At 41.8% G+C, this 22,060-nt stretch overlaps 1 protein-coding gene across 2 annotated transcripts in view; it reads left to right on the plus strand.

The window, feature by feature from the left end:
• SYT3 (synaptotagmin 3) overlaps window positions 1-22,060 on the plus strand; it is a 349,741-nt gene that overhangs the window by 312,782 nt on the left and 14,899 nt on the right. The gene's annotated exons all lie outside the window — the stretch shown is intronic.

A 22,060-nucleotide genomic window follows, 5' to 3' on the forward strand; every position in this document is an offset into this window, starting at 1 on the left:
TACCCAGTGGGCAGTCGGGAAGGGGATAAAGAGGTTTTCCCATTACATACAAAGGGGGTATATCGCTAGGATATGCCCCCATTGTCTGATAGGTGCAGGTCCAACCTCTGAAACTCACACCTACAACGAGAACAGAGAGGGAAAATCAATGGAGGTTGCACTGTGTATGCGCAGCCACCCTCCATCTCTATTTCCATCTGCCCCATTGAAATGAATGGGAGCACGGGCCGCGCGTGCGAGGTGTGCTCCCATTTACTTGTATGGGAGCAGCAGGGAGCAGAAGTTGGTGGTGGACGGACCCCGGGGTCTTCCAGCCACCAATCTTCCCTCTGCGTTCTCCTTGTAGGTACAGGTCCCAGATGTGGGACCCACACCTATCAGACAATGGGGGCATACCCTAGTGGTCCAAATGTCTCAGATATCACCAAGCAGCCATGTAGTAAAATCTAGAAGAATTGGTTTTGGAGTTTTCTTGGGGATTTGCTAGCTTTTTTTTTTTTTTCTTAACGTGTCTTCAGGTATGGGGTGTGGAGGACAGACATGTCCCGTAAAAGTGGATAGACCCTCCAATTTTGGAATTATGATCCAGTACATTAATTATCTCACATACTGTATCCTTATTGGGACCAAAATTGACTGGGCAGTGGTCATCCATGTTAGAGAGCCACACCTTGATTATACAGCTCCTAATCTATTACCGAAATTGAATGTGTTGTAAATGACTTTCAAGCTGTGGAGATTGTCTGGTATTGTACAGTTAGAGTCAACTCATTATGGTCTGAGGTAATATGCAGTTCCTGGGAAGCTGTATTACCAGCAGCAAACATTACTATATACTGCCTGCAGGTAAACGCCTGAAGTCTTATTAGTGGCTAGTACAGCTTTGTGAAATATCAAACCAAAATAAATTGAACACAAATTTATCATAGTTTAGTGTTAGTCTAGACAAAGCTATAGGGATGCAGATATTTGGTCTTACTGTGGTCTTACAGTCTGAGGGGCCCAAATAGTTCTCTGCCAGGGTACAGCAGAACTAGAAATGGCATGTGAGTATTGTGGCAGGCGCAAGTTATGTATTTGCTTTTACATAGATCTCTGAGGCAGAGAAATATGTGGTTGGCAATAGAGATACAGCACAATACCTTAAAGGGGTTATCCCACGACTAATGCAAAAGAAATTAAAATCACACATAATATAGTACATGACAACCTCTTTCTAACAAAGCCAGAACCAGCCCTGTACCTCACATGGATCCAGAGATCTCCCCATTTATTGTTCTGCTAGGTTTATATCAAGCTGAAAGCTCAAGGGGAGTGTTTTTTCTTCTGCAGCTCAGGGGCGTGTCTCAGTTCAACCTATCAAAGATCAGGAGGCAGTTGAAGGATGAGACTGAGCATGTGTGGACATATCAGTGAGCAGGACAAAGAAATAAGAAAAAAAAAAACTGTAGATGGCGCTGTACAGATACATTTAATTGAATAACTCAGTGGCTATGCTAATAGTTTAATTACAAGCAAATAAAAAAAGGATTCCGATCCAGGTGCTGGTTTGAAAACTGTAGAATATTTTCAATAGGACAACCCCTTTAATCCAACATCGAACAATTAAAAAAAAAGTTTGGGAATATGATATTTACAGTATTTCCTGCACAGAACTGCTGTATCATCTAGAATTCCAAAAGGGTAGAGAGAACCAGTAAGATTTTGTGTTAACACTTGATTTTAGGATTTTAGGTCCTGTCTCTATAAGGAGACTACTCTCTTACCTTTCTTTGAGCGGTCAACTCTGATTTTGTTCATGGACGGCCATCTTGAATTTATTTGCGGTTGTATATTAGTTATGTTGCTTAAAAAAGCCTGTAACATCCTGTTTTTCTGTAACATCCTGTTATTCGATTGTTTCAACTTATTATTCTGTTTTATTATTATTCTCCGCCCCCCTTTTTCTATACGCTACTCCTCCTACAGTTTTAGGGTTACAAACGCCAAACCTTCCACACTTCTTGGACCTATTGTGAGGTAAGTTGCTTGTGCTTTAACCCCATAGGGACACAGCCTTATTTCACCTTAAGGACCAGGCCATTTTTTGAAAATCTGACCACTGTCACTTTAAGTGCTGATAACTTTAAAACGCTTTGACTTATCCAGGCCGTTCTGAGATTGTTTTTTCGTCACATATTGTACTTCATGACACTGGTAAAATGAAGTAAAAAAAAATTTTTTTTTTGCACAAAATAATACTTAATTTATCAAAAAATTAGAAAAATTTGCAAATTTCTAAGTTTCAGTTTCTCTACTTCTGTAATACATAGTAATACCCCCAAAAATTGTGATGACTTTACATTCCCCATATGTCTACTGCATGTTTGAATTGTTTTGGGAATGATATTTTATTTTTTGGGGATGTTATAAGGCTTAGAAGTTTAGAAGCAAATCTTGAAATTTTTCAGAAATTTACAAAAACTCTATTTTTAGGGACCAGTTCAGGTCTGAAGTCACTTTGCCAGTCTTACATAATAGAAACCACCCAAAAATGACCCCATCTAAGAAACTACACCCCTCAAGGTATTCAAAACTGATTTTACAAACTTCGCCAACCCTTTAGGTGTTGCACAAGAGTTATTGGCAAATGGGGATGAAATTTGAGAATTTCATTTTTTTGCCTAATTTTCCATTTTAACCCATTTTTTCCACTAACAAAGCAAGGGTTAACAGCCAAACAAGACTGTATCTTTATTGCCCTGACTCTGCCGTTTACATAAACACCCAATATGTGGCCGTAAACTACTGTACGGGCACACGGCAGGGCGTAGAGGGAAAGGTGCGCCGTTTGGTTTTTGGAAGCCAGATTTTGCTGGACTGGTTTATTTACACCATGTCCCATTTGAAGCTCCCTGATGCACCCCTAGAGTACAAACTCCATAAAAGTGACCCCATCTAAGAAACTACACCCCTCAAGGTATTTAAAACTGATTTTACAAACATTGTTAACCCTTTAGGTGTTGCACAAGATTTAATGGAAAATAGAGATACAATTTCAAAATTTCACTTTTTTGGCAGATTTTCCATTTTAATAATTTTTTTCCAGTTACAAAGCAAGGGTTAACAGCCAAACAAAACTCATTATTTATGGCCCTGATTCTGTAGTTTACAGAAACACCCCATATGTGGTCGTAAACCGCTGTACGAGCACACGGCAGGGCGCAGAAGGAAAGGAATGCCATACGGTTTTTGGAAGGCAGATTTTGCCGGACTGTTTTTTTTTACACAATGTCCCATTTGAAGCCCCCCTGATGCACCCCTAGAGTAGAAACTCCAAAAAGGTGACCCCATTTTAGAAACTACGGGATAGGGTGGCAGTATTGTTGGTACTAGTTTAGGGTACATATGATTTTTGGTTGCTCTATATTACACTTTTTGTGAGGCAAGGTAACAAAAAATAGCTTTTTTGGCACTGTTTTTTTTTTGTTATTTACAACATTCATCTGACAGGTTAGATCATGTGGTAATTTTATAGAGCCTGTTGTCACGGACGCGGCGATACCTAATATGTATGCTTTTTTTTTCATTTATGTAAGTTTTACACAATGATTTCATTTTGAAAACAAAGAAAATGTTTTAGTGTCTCCATAGTCTAAGAGCCATAGTTTTTTCAGTTTTTGGGCGATTATCTTAAGTAGGGTCTCATTTTTTGCGGGATGAGATGATGGTTTGATTGGCACTATTTTGGGGTGCATATGACTTTTTGATCGCTTGCTATTACACTTTTTGTGACGTAAGATGACAAAAAATGGCTTTTTTTACACCGTTTTTATTTTAAATTTTTTACGGTGGTCATCTGAGGGGTTAGATCATGTAATGTTTTTATAGAGCCGGTCGATACGGACGCGGCAATACCTAATATGTATACTTTTTTTTAATTTATGTAAGTTTTACACAAGGATTTCATTTTTGAAACAAAAAAAAAACATGTTTTAGTGTTTCCATAGTCTAAGAGCCATAGTTTTTTCAGTTTTGGGGCGATTATCTTGGGTAGGGTATGATTTTTGTGGGATGAGATGACGGTTTGATTGTTACAATTTTGGCGTACATGCGACTTTTTTGATCACTTTTATTACCTTTTTTTGGGAAGTAAGGTGGGCAAAATTTCAATTTCATCATAGTTTTTTATTTTTTATTTTTATGGCGTTCACCGTTCGGATAAAGTAACATGACTGTTTTATAGATCAGGTCGTTACGGACGCGGCGATACCAAACATGTGTAGGGAATTTTATTTTTTTCATTTTTAATCAGTGCTAAATTTGTTTTTTGATTTTTACTTTTCTTTTAACTTTTTTTCACTTTTTTTTTTACCCAGACCCACTTGGTTCTTGAAGATCCAGTGGGTCTGATGTCTGTATAATACAGTACAGTACAATATATATTGTACTGTACTGTATTTCACTCACACTTTGTCTGAACAGATCTCTGCCTTTAGCACAGATCTGTTCAGCACCATGGACAGCAGGACGCCTGAGACGGCGTCCTGTTGCCATGGGAACCTTCCCCGTCTGCTCAGAACTTCGCAGACGGGGAAGGGTAAGGAGGGGATCTGTTGGGGGGCTGTCTGGGAGCTCTCTCTCTCTCCCATCGGGGGCTGCAAAGGCACTGCAGCCCCCCGATGGGAGAGGGAGGGAGCTCCCTCTTACTGTTAACTTTTTCCATACAGCGGTCCGTACGCACCACTGTATGGAAAGGGTTAAACGGCTGAAATCGCATCGCAGATGTCAGCCGTTTATACCAGGGTGCCAGCAATGTGCTGGCACCCTGGTATACCCACTAACCACCAACGATCATTCAAGGGGAGGCAGGCGGGGGATCGCGATCCCGCCTGCCGCACCGCCCGCCTCCCGCACCGCCCGCAACCCTCCCCCTGCACCTCCCACCGGGCTAAAATCACTCAGGGGTGCAGGGGGGGGATACAGATCTATTTTGGACATTATAAAGTTTCTGATTCTCGTGGTCAGGGACCGCGGGGATCAGAAACTGCAAAAAACGCATCAAACCGCAGGTCTGAATTGACCTGCGGTTTGTTGCGATCGCCAACATGGGGGGTCACGGGACCCCCCCGCGCATTTAGCCTAGGTGCCTGCTCAATGATTTGAGCAGGCAACTTGTTCCGATCACTGCCGGCCGGGCGGCAGTGATCGGAACAACACATGACGTACCGGTACGTCATGTGTCCTTAAGTACCAGGACATCATGACGTACCGGTACGTCATGTGTCCTTAAGAGGTTAATAAGCGATTCCACCCTCCGGGCCCCTAATCGCTCCCACTCGCACAGTTTTGAAGCTACACTCCCCAAACTCGGACCACATATCGTTGGTGTCAACCCGAATAAAAGGGTAAATTTTGAGGGGACACCCCAAAGTGGGCAGAGCTAGCAACGGCCAATGAAAATTTAGCTATTTTCTATACGCTACTCCTCCCATAGTTTTAGGAGAACAATTACCAAACTTTGCACACTTGTTCGGCACATACCTGAATAGGTTACTTGTGCTTTGTTAACCAATCCCACCCTCCGGGCCCCTGGGGCGGCACCCCGAAGACCCCACTTTTTATCATACACTTTCATTGGAAAATTTTAAACTTTTGCCACTCATACAGCTTTGAAGTTAAACTCACCAAACTTGGCTCACTTAGTCATGGAGTCAACCTGAAAATTTCTGTCACATTTTGGGGACTCTAAAAAGTGGGTGTAGCCACAAACAACCAATCAGATTTTCCCTATTGACTTCAATGAGAAAATTAAAATTGCTGTCATTCTCACAGTATTTTACCCAGAACTTTTTATTTTAAATCGTAACAAAACAATATAAGGACCATTCCCAATAAAGGACTTAACCCGGCCAGTCTCCCACCCCACCCCCCCTTCTACATTCATAGTACTCATTCATGCACATCCATACACTATTTACATATTTACATATCAACATATTTAGATAACTAAGACAAACTAAAAGAATAAATTAATTAAAAGACAACAATATATACAATATATACAATATATACAGGACCTATCCATAACCCTAAATCTAACTTATAACCCATCACCCGTCCCCACATAACACACCAAACCGGTCTCCCACAGAAGTTCAAGAAGATAACCCAGAGCTTCTCCAGTTCCATAGTTCTCCCCAGTCGGACTGGGGCTGACCGGTTTGTAAGGAAAAAAAGTAATAAAAAAAAAAAATATGTATTTTTTTTTTTACTTTTTTTTTTATTATACACACACATATATAAATATATATATATATACATAACCCCCCCCAACCTGACTAACCCCAAAACATTAAGTCCCTATATAGTCAACTTATACACGCACTTTATCCAGGTCACCCATGATGCTCCTATATACCCTCTCCACTGGGAGGACTTTAGAACCCGTCGACACTAGACACCTTGCGCACTAAATGTGATACCTGACCACTGCGCTAACTAGGAATAAAGTGCAACGGTCCCGTCCACCCAGGTCTTTGAACGCACCATAGGCCCACTCTGCATAGGATAGGGCAGCCAGCCTAGGCCAGCCGATGGAAGTCCCCACCCTTTTGTAAACCTCTATATTAAAAGGACAGTGAAGCAAGAAATAGTCCATACTTTCCAGCACAGCACCGCACTCCTCCCGGGGACAACCCCTTTCCTCAGAGTTTCTACACTTCACAATATCCCTTACATATAGCTTACCATGGAAGCAGCGCCAAGCCACATCCCAAACTTTCAAGGGGATCCTCACCGAATTTAATAAAGTCAACCCGCCCTCTAGATCCCGACTTGGGCAATCCCTCAAGGCCAACGGAGGCTGGAAGAAGGTAGACAGGACCTTAAAATCAAGGTCGAACCTCGACTTGGTCTCTATCTCTCCCCTCCCGAGTCCCCATCGCTTGATAATTCTCAGGACCGGGGCAACATAAGCCGGGAGAAATCTCTGCCTTGACGAGCGTAGGTTTTTCACACGCCCTCCTGTCTCCCATTCTTGGAAGAAGGGCTGAGACAGGAATTCACCCACCAAGGAGCCCTCTCCATCCAGAGGATTGCAATGTTAGCTTTTAAGAAGGTATTCGCTAGGAATACCACTGGGTTGACCATATCCAACCCACCTAGTCTTATTGGTCGGTAAGTGACATCTCTCTTGACTAGGTTCAGCCTGTTTCCCCTTAACATCTGGAAATAACAGGCTGTAGACTGTTGCCCAGAGAGAGCCTGGCAGGTCACTGGAGGACTGGGATTAAAATTCTGAAAAGTGGGCGGGGCCAAAAACAACCAGATTTATTTGATTGATTTAAATGGGAAAAACAAAAAATGCTGCCATTCTCACATTATTGATGTCATTGACCTCAAATATCACAAATGTGGTCATTGGGTGTTTCCACTTTAAAGTTAGAAAAAGTGGGCGGAGCCACCAACAACCAACCAAATTTCACTCATTGATTTTCAATAGAAAACAATAAAACTGCTGCCATTTTTACACGTTTAAAACCATAATTCCAAAACCTTAAAGTGTTAGTCACTGGGTGACTGTAGTTCACAATTAGGAAAAAAGGGTCGGGGCAACAACAGCCAATCAGATTTCAGCCATTGACCTTAATGAAAAGCACATAAACTGCTTCTATTATCACAGTTTAAATGCCAAGTGTCCCAAACTTAGCACAATTACTCACTGGGTGACTGCGGTCAAAATTTAGGGAAAGTGGGTGGAGCCTAAAACAGCCAATCAGATTTCACCTATTGACTTCAATGTAAAACTTTCAAATACTGCCATTCTCACAGTTTTAAAGCCAGAGGCCCCAATCTTGGCACAGACCATGACTGGGTGACTGGGCTTAAAATTCGGAAAACTGGGTGGAGCTTAAAACAGCCAATCAAATATTACCCAGTGCTATTCAATGGGAATATTTAAATTGCTGCCATTCTTACACTGTTAATGACAGGGTCTTCAAACTTGGTACATTCGGTTATGGGAATTCAAATTTAAAAAGTAGGCGGAGTCACAAACAACCAATCAGATTTTCCCTATTGACTTCAATGAGAAAATATAAGAAGCTGTTATTCTTACAATATGAAAGCCAGAGTCCCCAAACTGGCACCATGGGTCACTGGGTGAGTGTGATTAGAAGTTAGGAAAAGTGGGTGGAGCCTTTAACAGCCAATCATATTTCAGCCATTTGTTTTATATGGGAAAATTTTAATTACTGACACTCTTTGACTATTAATGGCAGGGTCCTCAAATTTGGCACAGTCAGTCTTTGGGTGACTTGGGTTCAAATTTTAAAAAGTGGGTGAAACCACAAACAGCCAATCATATTTCAAGCCAACATCCTGTGGTTTCTTCAGAAACGACACCATCTAGTTTGAAACTGTTATTTTGGAACTCTGTGGCACTGTGTAGGAATTATATGGCCATATTATGTGGAAACTGTATTTAACATTGAATGAATGTCTTATTCAGACAGGCCACAGTTAATTTGAAAATATAATGGATATGCAACCAATCATTCTCCTCCTTCCCAAAAATTTAAAGGGGTGTCCATTAATATATTTTAACAAGATGTCTCCACTATATTGGTCTGGTCCTGTATATATGAATCATGTTTGCATCTCTCATCTTTAATTTGCATAAAGGATTCGGCTGTAGTGGGGCAATGTTATTCGGGAACTATGTGGCACCATGAACAAATAATATGGTCATATTATGTGGGCACTGCATTTTTTGCACTTAATTTGGCACCTATTGGAGGTTTGGTTTGGATATTGCAAGACACTTTTTTTGGGAAGCATATATGACAGAAAAGGACAACTCAAGGTCTTGTCAGTGGTGAGATTTTGGCCACTCTATAGGAAATGCTCATTAAATGGGCTGCACAGTTCTTAAGAGTCTTAGTTTACATTAATTGATTTAAGAGAAATCTTTGCACCTTTAAAACAGCTCAGGTTGAGAGGTTGAGGCCTATCATACTATTATCCACAATCTGGACCACATAATGTATCTTGATGCAGTCATTGTACTTTACAATGCAGGCCTTAACTCAACCTTTACAGTTCAATAGATCAAAATAAATTGCTAAAGGTCTAATTTAATGAATTAGAGTGGAAAAATAGATTTCTCATAGAGCGTGAGGCTGCGGGATTCAAATAAATAAGCAAGGCTCGGGTCTTCCTCCACCCCTGTTAATTACATGAAGATACAAAAAGAGCCACCCAATTTTATTATCTATTTTCTAATACATGAAGATACAGATAACATTCTGAGAGGAAAAATAAGTAGCCCTGCCTGAAGCATACACTTAAAACATAGGGGCTCATAACAAAATTGAAAGAGGAAATAAAAATATTAGGAGGGGTTGTACCACAAAAAATATTTGACAGTTTTCAAACAAGTATCTGCATCTGAATAGTTTTGAAATTGCATGTAATTCTAAATTTAGCATAGCCACTGAGTTATTCAGTAAAATGTATCTGTATAGCGCCACCTCCCGTTTTTTTTTTTTTCTAGTTTCTTTGGCTCACTGAGAAGGCCGCACATGCTCAGTTTCATCCTTTAACTGCCTCCTGAGCTGTGATAGGGAGACCATGGACACGCCCCTTAGCTGCAGCAGAAAAGACACTCCCCTTGAGCTGTCAGCTTTATATAAATCTATGCGGAGCAATGAATGGGGAGATCTCAGGATCCATCTGAGGTACAGGGCTGGTTCTAGCTTTGGTAGAAAGAGGTTGTCATGTACTATATCATGTGTGATTTTCTTTTTTTACATTAGTCACGGGATAACCCCTTTAAATAAATCTGGACATACTGTTGTTTAAATGGATTGTCTGAGACCTGAAAAGAAATTTGGGAAAGGCTGGACATGGTGTGAGAATAATGTTCTGGTCATTCCGGTTCCTGCGGTGTGGCCAGTAATGGTGATATGCATGTTCTGTATGTTGATGGCACATCACACTTTTGAACTGGCGGGGACTGGAAGTGGGAGCTTTGCCACAAGAACTGGAATGACCAGGCCAAATGAGTGTTTTTTTTATTATTCATGCCCGGCAATCCTTAATTTATTTCAAGTTTGAAGATCCCCTTTAAATGGAATCGGTCACCTCAATTTCACATATTAAGCTAAGTCCAATGCACTACAGTACACTTACACATCTGCTGATGTCACTGTTTCCCTAAATGCAAGTCTTGCACAGGCACAAAATACCACCCAGCCTGCGCCTGCACATTACATTGTCCTCTTCTTCCAGGACCCTGTAGTGCACAGGTCTGCAGCGCATGGACAATAGATACTGTGATACCTGGGCCCACATTATGTATAATACACAGGTGCAGAATTATGGTAGTCAGTGCTGGCAGAATATTTGGATGTGAGAAACTGTGATATTGGCAGGACAGAGGAAGAACATTAGAGGGCAAGGGGTGGCTGGAATTGGTTAGGAGCAGAAGGCTTGGACATTTTGAAAGATGAAAAATGGTGCATTTAGTGTCTCATTTTTATATCATTCAATGTTTATGGTGTGATACTGGTCATTCTGTGCTAGAGGCAGAAAAAGAGGCAAACTGCAAAGGACAGAGGTTATGGTAGGAGCAGTTAGTGGACATAGGGGATTCATAAACATCTTTCAATTGTGCGTATATCTATATATATATATTTTTTATTTTTATACATTTTTGTGCTGATTGTTTTCATAATGTATCTTTAGGGAATTAACTGTAACATTCAGATCACAGAGCTCAAAATCCACTTAAAACCATGAAACATGCTAAAACTTACTTCCTGCAGTCTCCACGAGGTGGAGCTCACTGCATCTGGATTTATACTGCTTCCACTGAACTCAATAAAAACTGTATACAATTGTTATATGGGGCAATTCTATGCAAATTTAATTGTTAGGGGGTCTGCTGCATTGTTCTGATCTGATGTGTATAATTAGCTTAAATGGATGAATAACTTCAGGTGTTTATATGGGTGTCATGCTTATACCTTAGTTTAGTAAACCTTTAGCTCTATAATGGCCAGGGGCAGACTGAGAACTTAAAGTGGCCCTGTAAAAATAAAGTAAAAGTGGCCCTATATTGTAGACAGTTCCACATAGACAGAAGGCAGGGCCAAGACAAGTAGTCAAGGCTAGAAATACCATATTGTGGCACAAAATATCACCCCCAACATGATCAGATACCACAGTGCATCACAAAAAAATTGCCCCAGCGACACAAAATAGCTCCGCAGAAGCTGCCCCTCTTTGGTGACACGTTATGTCCACCTACTCCAGCTGAATTCAGAAGTCAGCAGGGCACCTGCAGCTGCCGACCAGACAAATAAGTACTAGATGCTCCCAGTGTTAATTAACTCTGGGAGCGCCAGAGCACTACTTATCTGGCTGGTGGCCACACAAAGTTCTCAGGAGGCCCCCGGAGCATCAGCCCACCGGGAAGTTTCCATGTAGGGTCTATGGCCAGTCCGCCCCCTGATAATGCCTATATTTTGTTGGAGAATCACAGCTAAGACAATTACCCGTCAGAGGGAAGATAGTAATGAGTGGTATGTATTTGAATAATTCTTCTTCACAGACTACCACCATCTAAAACATAGCCTTTATTCTATTCTTTAAAACAAACCCACAAAACAAATAAACAAAACAAATAATGATGGACATGATAGGGACACAGTGGTCCTAAATCCTCCAAGATACTGGAGGGGACTATTCCTCAGGTAGGGTAATAGCAATCAATACGGGACCTTTCCCTAGTGCTTACCCTTTGCTCTAATGATCCCTGCCTAAAGAACTCAATGGCCGCCCTGATAGGGGCGATCCCGTATTCAGGAGCCTCCTGTATGCCCTAGGATGGCCCTGAAGACAGGTGACACAGGCAAGACCTTAATAGTCTGCCCAATGCGTATATTCTGTGGCCTATTCTAGATACATAAAATATTAAATGCTCAATACACAATGTTGTTCCAATAAATTCTAAAATGTACAGATGTACAATAGAAAATATAACAATCATCCAGTGGATGCCAAGTACACTGTTTAGTTTACATTCTATACCGCGGGTACCTAAGCCATTACAGTTGACAACACCTCGCTTTAGGCCCCTAAATCCCAACAACCTCATTTTTATCTACTGAGGTACTGATGCAGACTATTGGGGATGCGGCCTGATGACACCAACAATGCAGTAACCACACTCACCAGTTACCCTATGGGATCTTCCTGGGTGTTTGTCTCTGGGCACTCAAGTACCCCTGATATGTTACTGGGGCAATACCTTATATGCACCATGCATCTTTGAGCTTCTGTAAACCTCATGCATTAAAATGGATGTGGAGGGGTAGCTCTGGGTCCATGAGTCGGACTAGATATATGGCTTATTGTTATAATTGTTTGCTGTGAACAATATTCTATCATATATATATTGCCATCAGTGAGATAACAAATCTTTAGCTATACATGATGCCTATTGGGACACTGTACTAAGTGTCCCCTGAGGAGCCCAAATAATTACTGTGGGCTAAACGCGTTGGAAGGCAAAAAGAGTAGGCTAAAAGCGAGGTGTTGTCAACTGTAATGGCTTAGGTACCCACGGTATAGAATCTAAACTGGCGAACAGTGTACTTGGCATCCACTGGATGATTGTTATATTTTCTATTGTACATCTGTACATTTTAGAATTTATTGGAACAACATTGAGTATTCAGCATTTATTATTTTATGTATCTAGAAAAACAACCTTGTGTATTGAGCATTTATTATTTTATGTATCTAGAATAGGCCACAGAATATGTCAAGGTCTTGCCTGTGTCACCTGTCTTCAGGGCCATCCTAGGGCATACAGGAGGTTCCTGAATACGGGATCGCCCCTATCGGGGCGGCCATTCCGTTCTTCAGGCAGGGATCATTAGAGCAAAGGGTAAGCACTAGGGAAAGGTCCCATATTGATTGCTGTTACCCTACCTGAGGAACAGTCCCCTCCAGTATCTTGGAGGATTTAGGACCACTGTGTCCCTATCGTGTCCATCATTATTTGTTTTGTGTACTTGTTTATTTGTTTTGTGGGGTTGTTTTAAAGAATAGAATAAAGGCTACGTTTTAGATGGTGGTACTCTTTGAAGATGTATTTTGTTGGAACTTCCTGTCCTCAGTTACAGTAGAGTGAGCAGCTCTGAAGCACAAACTGCGGCTCTGACTAGTGAAATCATTTGCAGACTGTCTGGCAGAATGTACCGTATGTCCTGTCTTTATGTAAAGGTGTACAAATAAGCCTACACTCTCACGCTAGTTTGATATAACTACGATCACATTGGCAAGGCAGATTTCCCTACAACAGATCCTATGTCAGCCAGTGCTATAAACAGATAAGGTACATTCAATTAGTACGCAGTGACACCTCTACAGTGTGTATTGCTGCTAATACAGCTTTTTTCTCTCCTCTAACATACTGATGCTTTCAGAAATCTGTGCAATGCTTTATTAATGGCATTGTCTGTGGACTATAATGAGCGCTGTTAATTACAAATTCTGCGGCTGCGAATGCCATGATTAGTTCTCATGTATGAATAAACATGACTGTCACAGGCCTGGTAATGTGTTGCCTGTAAATCTCCAGCTTCATACAGCATTTCGTTTTTACTTGTCATTTGCCTGTATGTAATGTTCTGTATGAGTACACCTACTGAGGATACAAAACACAGGATGCAGACTGTGGCAGTGTGGAGTCAGATTAGTGTTCCTAAAATTTACTTTAAATTATAGCGAGAGGAAAAAAACATCTACCCATGTGTTCCTATAGATTTTTTTTAATAATCATTTTTAATGGTGTGAGGACGTTTTTAAAGGGTTTTCCAGATCAATGTAAATTACCCTTAAAGGCTATGTACACCTTTGGAGAGATTTAAAAAAAAATAAGTGCATGTTACTCATTTTTGACTAAAATTCATTTTTTCAACTGGCCTTTATTAAAAACTAGCAAAAGGACCTGGTTTCGTACGGGTATATTTCATCTATTTCATTTAATGTTTGTGTGTGTTCTTAAAAGATTTTGACAGTATTCCCCATAACAGTGACCTCTAAAGCACCCCACCCCCTGAACAGTGACCTCCACAGACCCCCACCCCTTAACACAAACCCACCACAGTGCTCTGCCTCCTTAAAATGTGACCTCCACAGCAGCCCACCCTCTTTACTTTGACATTCACAGCAGCTCTCTCCTTTAACCCCTTAAGGACCTGCATCGTACATGTATGGCGCTGGTGGACGTGACTTAAGGACCAGGGCCGTATATGTACGGCGGGCTGATCGGGCGGGTGCAGTCAGTGACAGGGGTCTGGCAGTCACTAATAGCCGTACCCCTGCTGTATGTGCCAGCATCGGTGAAAACACAGATGCCGGCGCATTAACCCTCGCACTGCCACGGTCAGCGCTGACCGCGGCACGTTCCGGATCATACCGGGTGCCAATAAATTACAATACAGTAATTAAGTAAGTATTGTGATGCATTGTAAAGGAGATCAGACCCCCAAAAGTTGAAGTACCAGAGTGGGACAAAAAATAAAGTGAAAAAAAATTAAAAGCGTCCTTTTCCCAAAATAAAGTAAAAAAAATGTAAAAAATTGGGGGAAAAAAGAATAGTAGGCATATTAGGTATTGTCGCATCCATATCGACCGACTCTATAAAAATATCACATGACCTAACCCTTCAGGTGAACACTGTCAAGAAAATTTAATAAAAACTGTGCTAAAAAAACTTTTTTTGTCACCTTACATCACAAAAAGTGTAATAGCAAGTGATCAAAAAGTCATATTCACCCCAAAATAGCGCCAATCAAACTGTCATATCATCATGCAAAAATGAGACCCTACCTAAGACAATCACCCAAAAATAAATAAACTATGGCTCTCAGACTATGTAGACACTAAAATGATTTTTTTTTGTTTCAAAAATGATATTATTATGTAAAACTTAAATAAATAAAAACAGTATAAATATTAGGTATTTCCACGACCATAACAACCTGCTCTATAAAAATATCACATGACCTAACCCTCAGGTGAACACCGTAAAAAAAAAAATAATAAACAGTGTCAAAAAGCCATTTTTTTGTCACCTTATATCACTAAAAGTGTAATACCAAGCATTCAAAAAGTCATATGCACCCCAAAATTATGCCAATCAAACCGTCATCTCATTCCGCAGAAAATGTTACGCTACCTAAGACAATCGCCCAAAAAATAAAAAACTATGGCTCTTAGTATATGGAGATACTAAAACATGATTTTTTTTTGTTTCAAAAACATAGATGCTGTGTAAAACTAAAATAAATAAAAAAATATACATATTAGGTATCATCGTGTCTGTAAGAACTTGCTCTATAAAAATATAACATGACCTAAACCTTCAGATGAACACTGTAAAAAAATATATATATTAAAGTGTGTCAAAAAAGCCATTTTTTGTCACCTTACATCACAAAAAGTGTAACACCAAGCGATCAAAAAGTCATATGAACCCTAAAATAGTACCAATCAAACCATCATAGCATACCCAAAAAAATGAGCCCCTACATAAGACAGTCGCCCAAAAAAAAAAAAAATATATGGCTTTCAGAACATGAAGATATATTTTTCTCAAAATTGCTTTATTCTGTAAAACTGAGACAAACAACCAAAAATATTTTGGTATTGTCGCGTCCATAACAACCTTCTCTATAAAAATACCACATGATCTAACCTGTCAGATGAACATTGTAAATAACAAAAAATAAAAACGGTGCCAAAACAGCTATTATTTGTTACCTTGCCCCACAAAAAGTGTAATATAAAGCAACCAAAAATTATATCCAAAATGAGGTCTTTTTTTGGAGTTTCTACACTAGGGATGCATCAGGGGGTCTTCAAATGTGACATGGCAACTTAAAATTATCCCAGTGAAATCTTCCTTCCAAAAACCATATGGCGTTCCTTTCCTTCTGCGTCCTGCTGTGTGCCCGTACAGCAGTTTATGACCACATATGTAAACTACAGAATCAGGGCAATAAATATGAAGCTTTGTTTGGCTGTTAACCCTTGCTTTATTACTGGAAAAAAGTGATTAAAATGGAAAATCTGCCAAAAATTTTAAATTCTGAAATTTCATCTACATTTTCCTTTAATTCTTGTGGAACACCTAAAGAGTTAAAAAGGTTTGTAAAATCTGTTTTGAATACCTTGAGGGGTGTAGTTTCTAAAACTGGGCCATTTATGGGTGGTTTCTATTATGTAAGCCTCACAAAGTGACTTCAGACCCGAACTGGCCCTTACAAAGTGGGTTTTGGAAATTTTCTGAAAAATATCAAGATTTGCTTCTAAACTTCTAAGCCTTCTAACGTCCCCCCAAAAAAAGTTTACAAAATGATCCAAACATGAAGTAGACATATGTGAGATGTAAATTAATAACTATTTTAGGATGTATCACTATCTGTTTTAACCACCTCCGGACCGCCTAACGCACGGATGCGTCCGGAAGGTGGTTGATTCATTCCTCCTGGACGCATCCGTGCGTCATCTCGCGAGACCCGAGATTTCGGTCAGAGCCGGCCCGCGCATGCGCATCGAGGGCCGGCAAAAGTTAAAGTACAAGTTCGTCACCAGCCTGCCAGCAACGATCATTGGCTGGCAGGCTGGCGATTTTCAAAAAAACGAATCACAAGCCGTATAACAGATCATATTAGTAAATATGATCTGTTATATGGCTTGTCTGCTCCTCTGCTGGTCCTTTTCGTCGGTTGGATCCAGCAGAGGAGCAGACTGAACTGTGAGTAGCACCAACAGTACACTGTAGCCCCAGATCACCCCCCTGCACCCCAATTAACCCTTTCATCACCCCTTTGATCGCCCCTGTCAATCACTAGTGAAAGGAAAAAAGTGATCAGTGTAAACTGTCACTTTTTTTTTTAACTGGTATTGACTGTTAGGTTTTAGTGATAGTTTAGGCCCCTTGGTTAGGTAGTTTAGGGATCAGTTAGCACCCAGCCCAACGCACCGCAGTCACTTATTCGCTGTTTAGCGTATCGCTAATCAGCATTTGTACTTTTATAGTATCTGTAAGTGATCGAAACTGATCACGGTCAGATCTATAATTGTATTAGTGTCACCTTAGCTCGCCCTCCACCCAAAACGCAGTGTTTGCCCGATCAGGCCTGATCGGTCGCCCACACGTGCGTTCACCCACGCCCGCCCCGCCGCAGTGACAAAAAATATATATTTTTTGATCACTGCACATTCACTTTACACGCGCTGCGGCGATAAAAAAAAATCTGTTTTGATATTTTTTATCAACCGCAGCGGCCTCCGGTACTTCGCTAGCCTCCCCTTTGTAAGACAGGCTTGCTTTTTTTCTTGGGTAGACTCAGGGAATACTCCTAAATTTAGTAGTCCAAATGTCAAACAGGGGGTATTCTTCTGAAGAGGCCTACAGGATTCTGACCCAGTCGGATGAGGAGTGGGAACCGTCATCTGACGAATCTAGCGGGTCAGAATATGAACCTGTAGAAAGCAGTGGCTCTCTGACCCAAAGTTCGGACGAGGAGGCTGAGGTCCCTGATAGCACGAGGCGTACCCGGCCCCGTGTCGCTAGACCACAGGTTGCGCAGGATCCGCTTCAAGAGCAGCAGAGTGGGGCTGGCGCTGCCGGATCACGTAGTGAGGCATACACCAGCAGCGCAGCCCTTCCTTGACCTAGTACCAGCACTGCCGTACAACATGGTTAAGTAGCGAGCACCAGAAGGGCAGTTGAAGCTGGTACGGTGGAACGTGCAGTAGTTACCCCGTCGCAGCCACCGCACAGACAGGCCCGTAGAGCCCCTAGAATCCCTGAGGTGCTGGCAAACCCTGATTGGCAGTCACCAACTTCAGCCGCACCATTAGTTCCCCCTTTCACCGCCCAGTCTGGAGTTCGGGTTGAGACGGCTCAGATCGGTACGGCCCTGGGATTTTTTGAGCTGTTCTTGACTCCAGAGCTCTTAGACTTAGTTGTGGCAGAAACAAATCGGTATGCCACACAATTTATAACCGCCAACCCGGGAAGCTTTTATGCCCAGCCTTTCCGGTGGAAACCAGTCCAAGTTTACGAAATTAAAATTTTTCTGGGCCTTCTCCTCAACATGGGTCTAACTAAAAAGCATGAATTGCGGTCATATTGGTCCACGAACCCAATTCATCACATGCCCATGTTCTCTGCTGCTATGTCCAGGACACGATTTGAGACCATCCTGCGTTTCCTGCATTTTAGCGACAACACCACCTCCCGTCCCAGAGGCCACCCAGCTTTTGACCGGCTCCACAAAATTCGGCCCCTCATAGACCATTTCAACCAGAAATTTGCAGATTTGTATACCCCAGAGCAAAACATCTGCATAGACGAGTCCCTAATACATTTTACCGGGCGCCTTGGCTTCAAACAATACATCCCAAGCAAGCGTGCCCGGTATGGGGTCAAATTGTATAAGCTCTGTGAAAGGGCCACAGGCTATACCCACAAATTTCGTGTCTATGAGGGAAAAGATCAGACCCTGGAGCCGGTCGGTTGCCCTGACTACCTGGGGAGCAGTGGGAAGACAGTCTGGGACTTGGTGTCACCCTTATTCGGCAAGGGGTACCATCTTTATGTGGACAATTTCTACACAAGTGTGGCCCTCTTTAGGCATTTGTTTCTAGAACGGATTTGCGCCTGTGGCACCGTGCGACCTAATCGCCGGGGCTTCCCCCAACGGCTCGTTACCACCCGTCTTGCAAGGGGGGAGAGGGCTGCCTTGTGTAACGAAGAACTGCTCGCGGTGAAATAGAGAGACAAGCGTGACGTTTACATGCTCTCCTCCATTCACGCAGACACGACAATCCAAATTGAGCGAGCAACCCGTGTCATTGAAAAGCCCCTCTCAGTCCACGACTATAATTTGCTCATGGGAGGGGTGGACTTCAATGACCAGATGTTGTCTCCGTATTTAGTTTCCCGCAGAACTAGACGCTGGTATAAGAAGGTGTCTGTATATTTGATTCAATTGGCTCTGTATAATAGTTTTGTTCTCTACAGTAAGGCTGGGAGAACACGATCCTTCCTCAAATTCCAGGAAGAGATCATCGAGAACCTCCTGTATCCAGAAGGTTCCGTGGCCCCATCCACCAGTGTAGTTAGCCGTCTACACGAGCGACATTTCCCCAATGTCGTTGCTGGTACCTCAACCCAACCGTCACCTCGAAAAAGATGTCGTGTCTGTAGCAGGAGTGGAATAAGGCGTGACACCCGCTATTTCTGTCCTGACTGTCCTGACCACCCTGCCCTATGCTTAGGAGAGTGTTTCCGGAAGTACCACACACAGGTACACCTAGCATAGGGATCACATCTCACCAGGACAGGCACACAGGGCTATTAGGGCCCATTCACTCACAGCTGCTGCAAACGTCTCCTTTCACATGGGACAAAGTGCATAACGCACTTCGCCACATCTTTGGGCGATTTGCGCTTTGCACATTGACCCATGGGGAAGGAGAGGTTTGTTCTATACACTGCGTGCAGAATTATTAGGCAAATGAGTATTTTGACCACATCATCCTCTTTATGCATGTTGTCTTACTCCAAGCTGTATAGGCTCGAAAGCCTACTACCAATTAAGCATATTAGGTGATGTGCATCTCTGTAATGAGAAGGGGTGTGGTCTAATGACATCAACACCCTATATTAGGTGTGCATAATTATTAGGCAACTTCCTTTCCTTTGGCAAAATGGGTCAAAAGAAGGACTTGACAGGCTCAGAAAAGTCAGAAATAGTGAGATATCTTGCAGAGGGATGCAGCACTCTTAAAATTGCAAAGCTTCTGAAGCGTGATCATCGAACAATCAAGCGTTTCATTCAAAATAGTCAACAGGGTCGCAAGAAGCGTGTGGAAAAACCAAGGCGCAAAATAACTGCCCATGAACTGAGAAAAGTCAAGCGTGCAGCTGCCAAGATACCACTTGCCACCAGTTTGGCCATATTTCAGAGCTGCAACATCACTGGAGTGCCCAGAAGCACAAGGTGTGCAATACTCAGAGACATGGCCAAGGTAAGAAAGGCTGAAAGACGACCACCACTGAACAAGACACACAAGCTGAAACGTCAAGACTGGGCCAAGAAATATCTCAAGACTGATTTTTCTAATGTTTTATGGACTGATGAAATGAGAGTGAGTCTTGATGGGCCAGATGGATGGGCCCGTGGCTGGATTGGTAAAGGGCAGAGAGCTCCAGTCCGACTCAGACGCCAGCAAGGTGGAGGTGGAGTATTGGTTTGGGCTGGTATCATCAAAGATGAGCTTGTGGGGCCTTTTCGGGTTGAGGATGGAGTCAAGCTCAACTCCCAGTCCTACTGCCAGTTTCTGGAAGACACCTTCTTCAAGCAGTGGTACAGGAAGAAGTCTGCATCCTTCAAGAAAAACATGATTTTCATGCAGGACAATGCTCCATCACACGCGTCCAAGTACTCCACAGCGTGGCTGGCAAGAAAGGGTATAAAAGAAGAAAATCTAATGACATGGCCTCCTTGTTCACCTGATCTGAACCCCATTGAGAACCTGTGGTCCATCATCAAATGTGAGATTTACAAGGAGGGAAAACAGTACACCTCTCTGAACAGTGTCTGGGAGGCTGTGGTTGCTGCTGCATGCAATGTTGATGGTGAACAGATCAAAACACTGACAGAATCCATGGATGGCAGGCTTTTGAGTGTCCTTGCAAAGAAAGGTGGCTATATTGGTCACTGATTTGTTTTTGAATGTCAGAAATGTATATTTGTGAATATTGAGATGTTATATTGGTTTCACTGGTAAAAATAAATAATTGAAATGGGTATATATTTTTTTTTTGTTAAGTTGCCTAATAATTATGCACAGTAATAGTCACCTGCACACACAGATATCCCCCTAAAATAGCTAAAACTAAAAACAAACTAAAAACTACTTCCAAAAATATTCAGCTTTGATATTAATGAGTTTTTTGGGTTCATTGAGAACATGGTTGTTGTTCAATAATAAAATTAATCCTCAAAAATACAACTTGCCTAATAATTCTGCACTCCCTGTAAAGGTAAAAAAAAAAAAAAATGAAATAATGTTCAGTTCAAAAAGCTAAAGTTTATATGTTCTCTTCCAAAGTTAATAAAATTATTGTGTTGCGGCCTGTTTTTTTTTTTTTGTTTTTTTTTACCTTCCAGGTGGACCAACCGATCGACTAGCAGCAGCACTGATGTGCATTCTGACAGAAGCATTGCGCTGCTGTCAGATTACACGCAAGTCGGTGTATGCGGCGCTGCAAGACGAGATTTCTCATCTGCAGTAAAAGATACGTTTGCCGAGGCATATGAGCTGAGGAGGTGGCGGTATTCCTATGCTTTGGCAAACACTTTGTATATAAAAAAAAAAATCCCGGCAATGATTTATTCATCCACATCGATTGATGTGAATGGAGAAATCTGGTTTGCCAGAGCATACGAGCTAAGTGGGTATGGATGTTGGGCGGAGCTCCTATGTCCTGGCCGACGCCTTGCCCCTCCTTTTTTTTTTTGGCAGAGATTTTTTCATCCACATTGATCGATGCGAATGAAGAAATCTGTGCCGTTCATTTTTTTCTTTCAGCCCAGAGGCTGAACGGAAAAAAAATATCTCATTACCCGTATGCTCAATATAAGGAGAATAGCAGAAACTCCTAATGCTGGGCATACATGTAATGATTGCGGAGACCCTCAAATGCCAGGGCAGTAGAAACACCCACAAATAACACCATTTTGGAAAGAAGACACCACAAGGTATTCGCTGAGGGGCATTTTGAGTCCATGAAAGATTGAAATTTTTGTCCCAAGTTAGCGGAAAGGGAGACTTTGTGAGAAAAAAATAAAAAATAAAAATTTCTGCTAACTTGTGCCAAATTTTTTTTTTTTCTATGAACTCGCCATGCCCCTCATTGAATACCTTGGGGTGTCTTCTTTCCAAAATGGGGTCACATGTGGGGTATTTATACTGCCCTGGC

Source organism: Bufo bufo, chromosome 1, assembly GCF_905171765.1.
Source record: "Bufo bufo chromosome 1, aBufBuf1.1, whole genome shotgun sequence".
NCBI classification, from domain to species: domain Eukaryota; kingdom Metazoa; phylum Chordata; class Amphibia; order Anura; family Bufonidae; genus Bufo; species Bufo bufo.